General features: G+C 42.4%; 1 protein-coding gene across 1 annotated transcript in view; it reads left to right on the top strand.

The window, feature by feature from the left end:
• The window catches only part of RP1 (RP1 axonemal microtubule associated), a 235,699-nt gene that overhangs the window by 41,321 nt on the left and 181,042 nt on the right, over positions 1 to 13,336 (top strand). Inside the window, exons 2-3 of the mRNA XM_032469958.1 lie at positions 5,495 to 5,577; positions 5,719 to 5,825. The gene's annotated coding sequence lies outside the window, so the exon portion shown is untranslated. The remainder of the gene's footprint in view (positions 1 to 5,494; positions 5,578 to 5,718; positions 5,826 to 13,336) is intronic.

Here is a 13,336-nt window from a genome sequence, read left to right as displayed (position 1 = left end):
TGAGCAGATGGCAGCTGACACGTAGAGGGCACTTGGTAGGAACCTGGCCCCGAGCAGGCTTCCTGAGCTGCAATTTGGGGTCCCTCCCTGAAAGGCAGCCCAGAGGAGTCTGATGACTTGGCTGGGAACCAGTGGGCTGCTCGCCAAAGGGCAGTAAATCAAAGTGAAAACGAGGTGATATTTTAAAAGCAAACGGACGCTTCTGTTTGTTTGTTTTAGAGGGCCGAGAGAAGTAAGTTATTGTAATGGTAAAGGGGTAGGAGATACAGAACAACACAGCCGTGGAGTATTTCAAAGATTTCTGTTTGTGGAACCCTTCCTGTAACGTGTCTGCTCGATTCTCACTAAGCCAGGTCCCCACATTTCTCTAGAGGAGGATGGGAGTGTGAAAATTCTAATGTCACCTGGAAGCTGAGATCAGTGAGGTTCTCAGCGCATTAACGTAAACGGAGTGCTCCAGCTCCTCATCTCCACAGGGCGGTCAGAATGTTTTCAGTGTGAAATTTCTGGTGCCCAAATCTTTCTTTTTTTTAATCCTAATTCAAGTTCTGTTTCTTCTGCCCTTGATGAGTTTTTGCACTTGGACACTCAAACTTGGAAAAATGTTTCTAAACTCTCACCTCCCGCCATCCGCTGAGGAGGGGTCTGCACCCCAAAGGAAGATCTCGGGGAAATCAGAACTGGGTCTCAAGAAGCAGTATTACAGGAATGTGGATCTGGGGGTGCGTTTCCACAGAACTCAGGAGATACCCAGGCAGTTGCTAGTTTATCTCGATCATACCTTTCAAACCCTCGGAATATAAAACATAGCTGTAAGGAGTAATGTCCTGAACGCCCAGATGCTCATCAGCCTGGTTAAGAAACACGGCATTACACTCTGACTATAGCGAAAAATGCTAAGTCACCAAAGCATAACTTGAAAGCAGTACACGATGGAGTGAAAAGAACGCTAATTCTATTTTTCCTTTAAACTTACTAGCAACCTAGGTTGGGCCCCGTTTTGTGCCCAGCACGGAGGTTGCAGAGAATGACGGATACCCTGGCTGACCTGGATGTGATGGGAGATTCATACCAAAGAAAAACAGAGAGAAAACCACAACGTAATGCACTCTAGGAAGGGCTATGGAGGATGGGTGCTCTGGGAACCGAGGGACTACAAAGACAGTCTAACTCAGAGTGGAGGTGCGGATGGGGGTGAGTTGCAGGGAAAGCGAGCCTTGAGCTGAGTCTGGACGGAGAGGGTTGAGCCAGGCACCCGGGATGGAAGGAAGGAATGTCAGGCAGGGTGGCAGCATCTGTGGACTCTGGAAGCACCGGGGCGCTCACGGGCACACGAGGTGACTGCTGAGACTTGGGTCAGCAGGAACAGGCAGGGCTGAGAGCTGGGACTTTGAGGAGGGGATTCAAATCATCCCAGCTGCCTGTTAGAGCAAGCTCTCTGCTCAGCGATGAGGTGGGGGTTCTCACTGGAGGTGTCCCAGGAGGGCTGCAGGGAACCCTGCAGGGAACTGATGCAACGTGGTAGGAGCGTGTGTGTGTGTGCATGTGTGCGCGTGCGTGTGTGTACGTGCGTGTGTGTATCTGTATGTACGTGTGTGTGTGTTTGCGCGCGCACGCTCCCCTGGGAAGGTCCAGCTCTTTCCTTCCATCTCACAATGTTTCTTAACTCTTGCAAAGGGTACAGATCTCTGTTTGGCTAGAGGAAGGCGGCCAGGTTGGAAGGTTATCACAATAGGTGAGATGACAAGTATGAAGTCCTGGGTTGAGAGAGTGACCCTTGGTCTAGAAGGAAGGACAATTTCAGAGATAATTAAGAGATGCTTTGATGGGATTCGTTGTCTGATTGCATTTGCAGGGGGAGGAGCGGGGAGCGGTCCAGTGCAAGGCTTCTCAGACTTTGAGGGGGATCCTGTCCTCGATTCTGACCAGTGGGTCTGGGAAGGAGCCGGAGACTCACTTCCGGAGCAAGGTTCACGGTGCTGGTGGGAGTCTGCGGCGGGGAATATACTGTGAGCAGACAGGGTGGAAGTGATGGACTCCAGGTCCCAAGTTCTCAGCCCCAGCTGTTGATGTTTGGGGCCACATAATTCTTGGTTATGGGGGGAGGTGCATTCTGTACACTGTAGGCTGTTTGCAGCATCCCTTACCTCTGGCCACTAGATGACAATATCACTCCCCCAGGGGAACCTCCCCACAGATCCTGGCATCACCACGCGAGGGGCTGGGGGATCCTGGGGGTGGTGGGGCTGCTCCTGTGGTTCACAGCCCTGATAAAGTCCTCTGGGTGCTTCAGGAATTATCACTACCTGGCCTCACCCACACTGATGATATTCTTATCTCTGGAGGGGGCAGGGGAGGATACCCAGGCAGCTTTTGGAAAAACCAGTGTTCACCCAGCTCTGCGGTTTGACGCTGCAGCACCAGGCTAGGGGACACAGCTGTCCCCTGAGCGGGGACTTCTCTGATCTGGGAGTGGTGCAGGCAGGGAGTTGGAGGGACGGGTAAAGATAAGATTCCAGATTTAAATGCTGATGAACTCGGTGTGCCTGGAGGTCATTTAGACAGGATGCTCACTTCCATTTTCTTGGTCACTGACAAGCTGTGTGTCCTCGGGCCAGTCAGATCCATTTCCTGGTTTTAATTTTCCTCATCTGTCAACTCTGATAATATCTACTTTATCTTAAGAGTTGATGAAAGGTAAACCACATTCATGGATGTGGAAGTAAGTAAAAGCCATCTCACACCGCCACACACACACACTTACACACATGCTCAGCTTGAGGTAGATCAGAATTTTATTTGAAGAACCGTATTTTGAAAGTTTTGGGGAACATGAGAAACATTTTATAGTATCAGGGCAAGGAGTGATTTTTCTGGGGAAAAAACAACAAACACAAAAAGCACAAATCATAATTGATATATTGAAGTAAATTAAAAATTAAAATTTTAGTTCATCAAGAGGCACCACTGGTAAAGTTAAAAGACTAACTGAAAACTGGGAAAAATATCTGCATTGCACAAATTGACAGAGCTTTAGTATTAAGAAAATGCAATGAATTCCTAAAAATCAAGATGAGAAAGACAAACAACCCAGGAGGAAATAGGCAGGAGATATAAATGGGGAAGCCAAGAAGAGGGGGCCAGAGTGGCCAATAAATGTAGTACAAGGTGCTCAGCCTCCCCAGTTTTCAGGCAAATAAATGCCAGCTGAACCTGCAGTGAGTACTATTTCTTACCCACCAGATGGGCAGACATGACTGACATTGTAAGGCCAAAGAAACTCGTGCTGCTGGTGGCGGTATAAATTAGTAGACAGCAGTAGTACTGTCTGAGCAATTTGATAATATTTAGTAAAATTTAAAAAGCCCAATAACCTATAGATATACTTTCATGAAAATAAATAAACTATAGCTCAAAGAATTAACACAGATAACTATCAAAGGTGATGGTGGGCAAAACGGTCAGTTACAGATGTGTGCAGAGTATCCCATGTACTTAAAATGTGAAAAATATGAAACAGAACTATATTTTATTTATAATTTTATAAATTCTTACTTTAGAAAAGTGCATGCATGGGAAAATTTAAAATCAAACTCAAGATATTGAGTCTCTGCAGAGGAGAGAGAGAAATGAGGCTGGGGGGCTTACGCAGGGTGGGGAGGCTGAGTAATTTGCCCCAGCTAGAAGCGGGCAGAGGGACCAAGCAGGGAGGTGGGAAGTGCAAGTGGAGCATCAAGGAAGGCACAAGAAAAAAGTGTTTCAAGAAGGAGAGCCCAGTTACCACGCCTTTGCTGCTGTGAAGTCAAGAGAAGTAAGAACTATGAACCAACCACAATGGTAGATCACGTCAAAGATGGCCACCAGTCCGCTTGCCCCTTCCCGGGTGTGCATGCTTCTCCGGGTGCCAGTAGGCGGAGTTCATTTCCCTCCCCGGAATCAGGGCTGGCCTTACTGGCTCACCTTAACCCCAGAATGGAGGGGAATGAGATTGGGACTTCTGAGGCCAGGTCAGAAGCAGCCTTACAGCTTGGGAAGCCCCTCTTGGGAGCCAACTGTCATGACGAGAAGACAGTCCCCTGCAGAGGCCACGTGTAGGCACTCTGATGGACAGTCCCAACTGACCTTCTAGACAACAGCCAGCACCGCTCAGCTGCTGACTTGGTGAGTGAACCATCTTGGTCATCCAGCCCCATGGAGCCTCCAGGTGGTTGTAGCTGAAACGTCAACTTCAGGAGGGACCTCACAGGAGAGCCTCCCCGGGGAGCCCAGATGACCCACGGAGCTGGGAGATCATATTACATTGTTGTTTTAAGCCACTGAGTTTTGGGGTATTTTGTTGCACAGGACAAAAGTGGCCCCCTGGGGTGTAGACTGGAGTAATCTCAAGGGAGTGGTGGGAGCTGAGTGAGGAGGACGGGAGGAAAGAGGTGGAGACAGGGACTGTGGACAACTCTCTCAGGAACTTTGCGGTGAAGGGAACAAAGGCAGGGGGTGAGAACAAACGCTGGATTTGGGGAGAAAGGGGGTTTTTATTTTCTGTTTGAAGACAGGACATTCTAGAGCATGTCTGATACCACAGAGGAGGAGATGGATGCCACTGGAACTCAGAAGCGAAAAGGCACGAGACTCTGATGGAGAGTTTCACCCGTGAGGGCAGACAGGCGCGTGGTCCAGAAGCCAGCGCGCTGCTCTCCGGTGGACGGAACAGGATGGTCCTGATTTTCTCTGTGAGGCAAAGCTAACATCCGATGGGGAAAGGAATGTGTATTTTTATAAGAGGTTTGAGCCAAGAGGACAACAAAAGGAAGACAAAGCCCCTCCTCCCCCATTTCATTTTTATTATATGAGCTGCTCAGGCTCAGAAAGTATTGGTGGCCATTTTTTAATATCAATCAAAAAATACTACAATTTGAATCAGAGTGCAAATATACTTTTTTCGCAATTTCACCAAGCTGGGTTTTTGAATTAACTTTCTTGTTCCGAAGACTCACTTATTCTCAAATTCTTAAGTCCAATGGAAAACGTGTAAGTACATTCCAATCAGTGTTACAGCTTAAAACATGCGGCTTGTGAGGAAATTATCACATGGAAGCGATGGTCGTTTAGGGTTAGTGACTCGCATCCCAGTCCTGTCGACTCTCCATTCTGAGAAGAGAGGTTTATTTTTCAGAATGAGATTTTCCTGAGCGCCGCTGCGGTGTCCGTACGTGCTGATGGATGTGTCTGAAGTGTGACAGGGAAACGTCCCTGGGCCATCAGGACTTAAAACCCTCACGTGTGTTGGAGTACAGAGAAACCGCTGAGTCAGCCAGGACATGTTGAAGGCCGCCAAGCGTGTCTTAAGAGTATTGTTTTCTCCTCTTTGATGGGATTTGAGATGCAGAATTTTGTTTGAGCGTTTGTAAGAGCTGGTCAGAGTGTGAAGATGTCATGGTAAGTAAGAAAATACTCATGAAACGGAATACATTCATGTCCTTGCAACTTTTTCTTTTAGGAACGTTTACTAATAGCGATGAGGAATTTAACATGCTTTACCTTGGAAGGAGGAGGAAGAGAACAGATCAGCTTTAGCTTTCAGTGAGTATTCGTGGTGCGGGAGCCGCTTTCTGTAATTCCACACTGATGGTGAGCAAACAAGCTGTTCGGTGAGGGGCTCTGGCCGGGTCTGGTCCCCACCTCCACGAGCGTCATTTTTTTTTTTTTTTTTAATTCCTTCAGGGCATCCGCGTTGGAGACGCTCTGAGGAAATCACCTTGGACGCAAGTGTTCTGAACAGCTTTTACTACTGCAAGTTCGGAACGTTCTGAAACCTGTTTCCCTCAGAGGTAATCTTTTTGAGGACACGGCGTAGGGTTCCAGCTTTGCCCCCGAGCGCGGCGCTGCAGAGGCCGCCTCGTGCAGCGAGGGCGGTGCGCGTGCAGCCCCGCGCCCCCGGGCCCCCCGGGCCGCCGCCCCCGCGCCGGACCCGCCCGCCGGCGCCGCGCCGCGGTTGCCGGCCTGACTGCAGGCGGGTCGCTCGGAAACGTTCAGAACCCAAAGCTGTTGACTGAATCAAGTAGGAATGAAAAAGGTGGCCCCCAGAATGAAGGGAAGGACGTCTTGGTCAGATCCATCAGGGAGCGCAGTGTTCCGTCTTCGAAGGGTATAAAGGGGTGGAAAATGACGTCGCACTGATGCTGTCTCCCGTGGCCGTGAATCAGCAAAACCGAGGAAGGACGCATGGCAGCTCGTGTGCCCGAACGTGGCATCTAATGAGGTTTCTTTCTGAGGGAACCGAGGGCCACGGAGACCCAGCCCTCACCAGACACGTGAGCCAGTGGTTCGGAAGTTGGGTTTTACAGACTCAGAATCCGGCCGAAGACTGAGGCTTATACTGTCCTTGTCTTGACATTGCAGTTAGGAGGGTTTCCTAGTGTGTTGCTTAGTTATGTCTCAGTCTTCTCATCTGAAAAATTATGATAATGATACCTGCTTCATAGGACTATTTTGAAGATTAACTGAATATGTTTATACTATAGGTAAACGTTTTAATCAAATTAATTATTTTTTTGAGGGGAGGTAGGTAATTAAGTTTTACTTACTTATTTTATTTTTAGAGGAGGTACTGGGGATTGAACCCAGGACCTTGCGCATGCTAAGCTCAGGCTCTACCACTTGAGCTGTACCTTCCCCATCAAAGTTCTTAGTATTAACATTATTTATTATTATTGCTCCTACCCCAATACTATTTACTGCATCTTCAAAATAATGTGTATCATTGAATCATTCTTGTACAGGTGTTTGGGTACCTGTAAACAGTATGTACTTTGAAAATTTATCTACGTGTCATAATGCATATGTTTAATAATGCTTTCAGGCTGCAAAATGTTCCTGAGATTTGTTTAGGTTGATATATGTACATCTAGTTTCTTGATTTTCACCCACGCATGACACAGATTTTACTTACTGCCAGGCTGATGCACGTTTAGGCACTTCCTTTTTTTGAACTCCGTGTACACACGGTTATCTTACACGGTTTTCACTGGGCTGTCTGAGGTGTCTGTCTAGAAGTGGATTTGTTGGGTCATAGGAACTGTGTATCATCAACCACCTTACTCTTCAAAACCACATCTTACTTCTTCAAATGAGTTATAAGACTTGTCACTTCTTTGAAAAATATGGTTAGTATCATGATTAGAAGAACATTGCACTTACTGCTCTATTTGTGGAAATTATCATTGTTAGGGTATTGAGTTTTCCTGTTCATGAACATAGTATTTTTCTTACTTAGCTCTTCTGTAATTGCCTTCAAAAAGTAACTAATTTTTCTTCATGTATATCTTATACATCCTTGCTTAATCTATTTGTAGGTATCTTGTAGTTTTGGTTGAACTTTGAATGATATTTTTAAAAGATGACATTCCTAATAGATTTTTGCAGGTATTTGGTAAATCATGAAGTTTTATTCAGTGATCTTACTGAAGAAAGCATTAGTTCTTTTTTTTAATATATATTTTTATTGAAGCATAGTCAGTTTACAATGTTGTGTCAATTTCTAGTGTACAGCACAGTGCTTCAGTCATATAGGAACATACATATATTCGTTTTCATATTCTCTTTCACCATAAGTTACTACAAGACATTGAATATAGTTCCCTGTGCTATAGAGTATAAACTTGTTTATCAAGAATGCATTGGTTCTAATAGTTTGTCTATAGATTCTCTTGGATTTTTATGTAGATAATTATATCATCTATTAATAAAAGTACTTTTGTTTCCTCTTCAGCACTTGGTCTTATTTCTTATTCTTGTTTTACTGTGTTGGCTAGTATTTTTACTTCGGTACAGTTGAGCACCTGCACTGTATCAGTTCTGTGTCCTCAGGTGATCGACTGGAATAGAAAGTCCCCTCTATAGAAAGTCTGCACTAGGCTTCACTATTACAGAACCTGGAGGACTGCCTGGGTTCATGTCGTGGACAGACACTTAACTACCTGTGCCTCAGTATCCTGACTGATAAAGTAGGCATAATAGTGGTATCCTCTTGATAAGGCTGTTTTGAAGACTAAATAAGTTAGAACTTATGATACCCTTATAGCAGGGGAAGTGAAGAGTTGTTATTCTATGAATTTCAGTTATGCTATGTAAGTTCTAGATTTCTCCGGTGCAACATAGTGCCTGTAGTTAACAATATTTTTGTGCACTTCAGAGTTTGTCAAGTGGGCAGCACTCATGTTGTGTTTTTACCACACATGCACACACACAAAATTAAAAAAAAAAAAAAAAAGGGACATAAGAAAACTGGGAGGAGTTGATTTATTTATTCCCTTGATTGTGGTCCTGGGATCATGGGTGTTTGCATATGTCCAGACTCATCAAATTTTATACATGGAATATGTGCAGGTTTTTGTATCTATATCTCGGTTGTATCTCAATACAAAAACAACCAAAACCCCCTGAGAGCAGTGCCTGACATGTGCAAAGAGCTCAGGAGATCGCACCCATCAGGACGTCTACAGTTCAGAATGCGTAAAAATGAGATCGGTCGACAAGCTTCCTTTCTCACACTAGTCCATCTGTTTTTCGATATCAAGGTTTATAAACATCAAAAAATGAGCTTAGATTTTATTCTCTTTCTATCCTCTTGAGTGGGTTAGTGTACAATTAAGAATTATCTATTTCTTAAAGTTTTGGTAAAACTCACCTTTCAAATTGCTTAGTCCTGGAGATTTTCTGATATTGATGACTAACTCAGTTTCTTTAATGCTTATGTCTACTCATATTTTCAATTTCTTTTTGAGTTTATTTTGGTAATTCATATTTTCCATATTTTAAAGTTGTCAGGTTTATTGGTATAAAGTTGTTTGCTGTATTCTTTTATGATATCTAAAAGTTTTAGTGTATGTTTATGACCTATTTTTTTCATGGAAAGGGTAAAATCTGTTGTATTGGTTTGTTTCGAAGACTCAGCTTTTGCTTTTATCTGTCTTTATTTCTTTTATTTCCTCTTAGTTCATCAGTTTTCACTATGTATTTCCTTTTAGTGTCTTCAGGTTACCTGTGTTCCTTTATGAGCTCCTAGAGTTGTATGCTTAGCTCATGAATTTCCTTTTTTCTCTCTTAGTATGTACACTTCAGCATATACATTCTCTCTAAACGTTGATTCTGAGGTGGCCCATAGAGTGCTACATACATTTAGCTTAATTACAATAAAAGAATTCCAGTCAAAGAAGTATTCCCTCCCACCATGCCCGTCCCCAGTTCACACTCCACAAGGACAACTCATTTTTAACTTTTTAAACAGTTTCTTTCGTGTTTACCTCTTTATTTCTAATTAACATGATGTAGGCTCATTTCTTGATACTTCAGTTTATTATCTACTGACCTCCTGCTGTGGAAGATAAGATGTGCTCCCATATCCCTCCTCTTCCACATCCTCTCGGTGGAGTCAATGTCGCCATTTTGAATTAAACTGATACCCAGAGTTTGCACTATTGTATGGATATGTAAGCACTGCTCACAGAAGAGCTATGTGGTATATTTTGCTTACATTTCCTCTTTGCAAACTTTTTCCTCCCTAAAGTTGATAAGAGGCTTTTAGTTTTTGTTGTCTTAAGTTTTCTATTTTCTTATCATTCTTTCCTTCCAAGGTCCCCTCCGTCTAAGTTTAAATCTCTCCTTACTGTGGTCACACACATAAGGTATTTGATTGATTTTATCTTTTTCTCGGAGATAACCCTCCTGGGATTCTCTGCTTCTGCTAATCTAGATTTCTTGTGCTCTTGGCCTGCTCTGGGGCTCCCGTCCAGGGACCTCTCTGCACTGTCATGCTGGGGACCAGTGGCTGGAACACTGGAGAAAGGCACAGGGACCTTCTCCAATGTTCTGCCACTGGTTCCGCACTGGTATTTCCCTCTTCATTTGTGCTGTTGTTTTGGGGGAACACGCTTCAGTGGCTTCCTGAGAAGGGGCATATTTATTCCTGGTCATTCCATGAAATTCTTAAAAGTCTCTGAAATACCTGTAATTTTTTATCTGTCTCTATTAACTTGAACATTCATTGTAATGTGCCTTGGTGTGTGGGCTTTTTCTGTTATTGTCCTGGGAACTTGGTAAGCTCGTTCGGTTTGGAAATTCATTTTGTTCGGAGATAGGGAAACCTCTATGATTATTTATAGGATAAAACTGTCACTTTAATTTTAATCAGATGTTAGAGCTCTTGAACTTATCCTCTGTTTTTTTTCTACATTTCTTGTCCTTTCTTATTTTCCATCATTCTATTTATATATATATATACACAAATATAGTTACACTTTTACAACTATACATTTCTATTTATATAACGTGTGTGTGTGCATACACAAATGGGATGATGGAAAAAATTATCACTTTCATTCTCACTTAAATCTAAATATTTAATCATTTTTCTTATGATTTCTCCGTTGATCCATGAATTATTTAGAAGTGTGCTTTTTAGTTTCTAAAGTACAGTATGTGTGTTGGGGGGCATTGGTGATCTTTTTGTAATTGATTTTTAATATTACTGCATTTTGATCCGATAATGTGGTTTGTATATAATTTAAAAATATGTATTGACTTTCTTTTTGATGTAATGTGTATTTGTGTCTAAGTTTCCTAATATCCCATGAATGCTCGAAACAGAGAAATATTTCCTATTTGTTGGGTGCAATATTTCACATGTACTTCCCTTAGATCAAGCCTGTGAAGGGGAAAAACTCTTTCCTAATATTTTTTCATGTTGATCTGCTAGTTTCCAGGAGACTTGTGTTCAGTGGCCCTGGAACAGCCCCCATGTAGACAGCCTTCAGTCCAACACTGCCTCCACCCTCCACGCGGGAAAGCCGCCGGAGAGATTTCTGTCTGCACAGTTTTGCCGGACTGTCATGTATATGGGATCTTACAGTGTGAAGTCTTTTGGGTTCGGCTTCTTTCATCTAGAAAAGATTCATTTAAGGTTTATCTCTGCTGTTGTGTGAGTCAGCATTTCGTCTTTGTGCTGCCGAGTGGCGTTCTGTTGTGTGCACGCACCGCACTTGGTTTACCCAGCCACCTGCGGAAGCACGTCTGGGTTGTTTCCAGTTTGGGGACAGAAACAAAGTGGTTATGACCTTGTGCAGAGAGGTTTTTAGGTGAATCCAGGGCGTCAGTTCACTTGGGTTAAATACCTCGGAGTGGGATTTCTGGGTCACATGCTAAGCATATATTTAACTCTGCAGGAAACTGTTCAGCTCTTCCAAACTGGCTGTGCCATTTGCATCCTCACTAATGAGACCCCGCAGTGAATGCGGGTTCCAGTCGCTCTCCATCAGCCCCGGTCTTGGCGTGGTCAGCTCTTATGTGTTAGCCATTCTAGGTATGCAGTGGTCTCTCTCTGTGGCTTCAACTTTCTTAATGACTGTTCAGGCAGAGCGTCATTTCACATGCTTATTTGCCGTCTGTATATTTTCTTCGGAGAAGTGCCTTTTCACCTATTTCGCTCATTTTTAAAGGGGGGTTGTTTCTTACTATTGAGCTTTAAGTGTTCTTTATATATTCTATCTAGATGCGAGTCCTTTATGTAAATATTTTTCTCCAAGTCTGTGGCTTGACTTCTAATCCCCTTAACAGTGTCTTTTACAGAGAAAAAGCTTCAAATTTTTTATGAGTCCAATTTATCAAATTTTCTATTATGGCTCATGCTTTTAGTATCATGTCTAAAACTTGCCACCACACCCAAGGTCACACAGGTTTTCTCCTCTCTTTCTTCTAGAACTTTTAAAGGTTTAGAGTTAGAACTAGGTCAGCGGTTTATTCTGAGGTAACTTTTGCGCGTGGCATGAGGCGTGTGTCAAGGCTCTTTTCCCTTTTCCTTTTTTGCACATGGGTACTCAGTTGTTTCAGAAACATTTGTTGAAAAGATAAAACTTTCTTCGTTGACTCGCCTTTGCACTTTTGCCAAAAATGAACTATGTTTGTGTGGATCTATTTCAGGTCTCTTTATTCTGTTCCATTGTTAAATGCACATACTCTTTTACCAATATCATACTGTCTGGATAACTGTAGCTTTATCATGAAATGTGAAGTCAGGTAGAGTGAGTCCTCCAACTCTTTTTTTTTTTTGTTCAGAGTTGTTTTGGCTTTCCTTTTTCCTTTGCCTTTCCATATAAATTTTAAAATGAACCTGTCTATATTTACAAGAAAGCCTTGCTGGAATTTTGATTTGGGTTGCACTAAATCTATTTATCAATTGACAAGATGAATATCTTTAAATATTGAGCCTTTCAATCCATGAGCATGGTAGATCTCTTTATATAAATCTTCTTTAATTTCTTTCATTAGTGTTTGTAATTTTTAACATACAGACTCTTAGATTTATCTCTAAGTATTTCGTTTTCAGTGCTATTGTAAATGGTATTTTTTTTTTTGGAATTTCAAATTCCAGTTGTTTATTGTATATAGGAAGATAATTGACATTTACATATTGGCCAGGTGTCCTGTGACCTTATTAAATTCACCTTTTAGTTATAAGAGATGTTTTTGTAGATTGTTTGGGATTTTCTTCATAGACAGTCATGTCATCTGAGAATAGAGGCAGTTTTATATCTTTCTTTTCTATTTGTCTGCCTTTTCTTGCCCATGGAAAGGCTGACAGAAGTTCGTGTTTGAACGAGACATTGATCCTGAACAGAGTGAGAGAAGATATCCTGTCTTTGTTCCCATCTTAGGGGGAAAGCATTCAGTTTTTCACCGTTGAGGTTAGTTGTAGGTTTTATGTAGCTGTGTAAATACTTTTCATAAGATGAAGGAAGTTCTCTATTTCTAGTTTGTTGAGGGTTTTTATCATGAAGAGATGTTGAATGTTGTCAAATGCTAATTTTGGAATCTATTGAGATATTCATAAGGTTTTTCTTCTTTAGTCTGTTAATATCATGAATTACATTAATTGATTTTAAAAATGTTGAACCAGCTTTGTATTCCTGGGATGAATCTTGCTTGATTGGCATGTATCATTGTTTTAATTGGAATTTCTGGATTCAATTTTTGCATGCTTTGTTGAAGAAATTTACATCTAGGTTTACAAAGAGTATTGTTTTGCAATTTTCTTTTCTTGCAATCTCTTTTTCTGGTTTTAATGTTAGGTTAATTCTGGTCTCATAAAATGAGTTGGAAAGTCTTCCCTGCTCTTTTACTTCCTGGATGAGATTGTGCAGGTTTGCAATTATTTTTTCCCTACATGATGGCAGAATTCACCAAGGAATCCACCTGTGCTTGGAGTTTTCTGGGTGGGAAGGTTTTCAATTACAGATTCCATTTCTTTAATAAATAGAGGATTATTCAGATTCTCTGTATCTTTTTT

Source organism: Camelus ferus, chromosome 29, assembly GCF_009834535.1.
Source record: "Camelus ferus isolate YT-003-E chromosome 29, BCGSAC_Cfer_1.0, whole genome shotgun sequence".
Classification (NCBI taxonomy): Eukaryota; Metazoa; Chordata; class Mammalia; order Artiodactyla; family Camelidae; genus Camelus; species Camelus ferus.
Note: the sequence above shows the minus strand (reverse complement) of the source record. Positions and strands in the feature narration are given on the sequence as shown.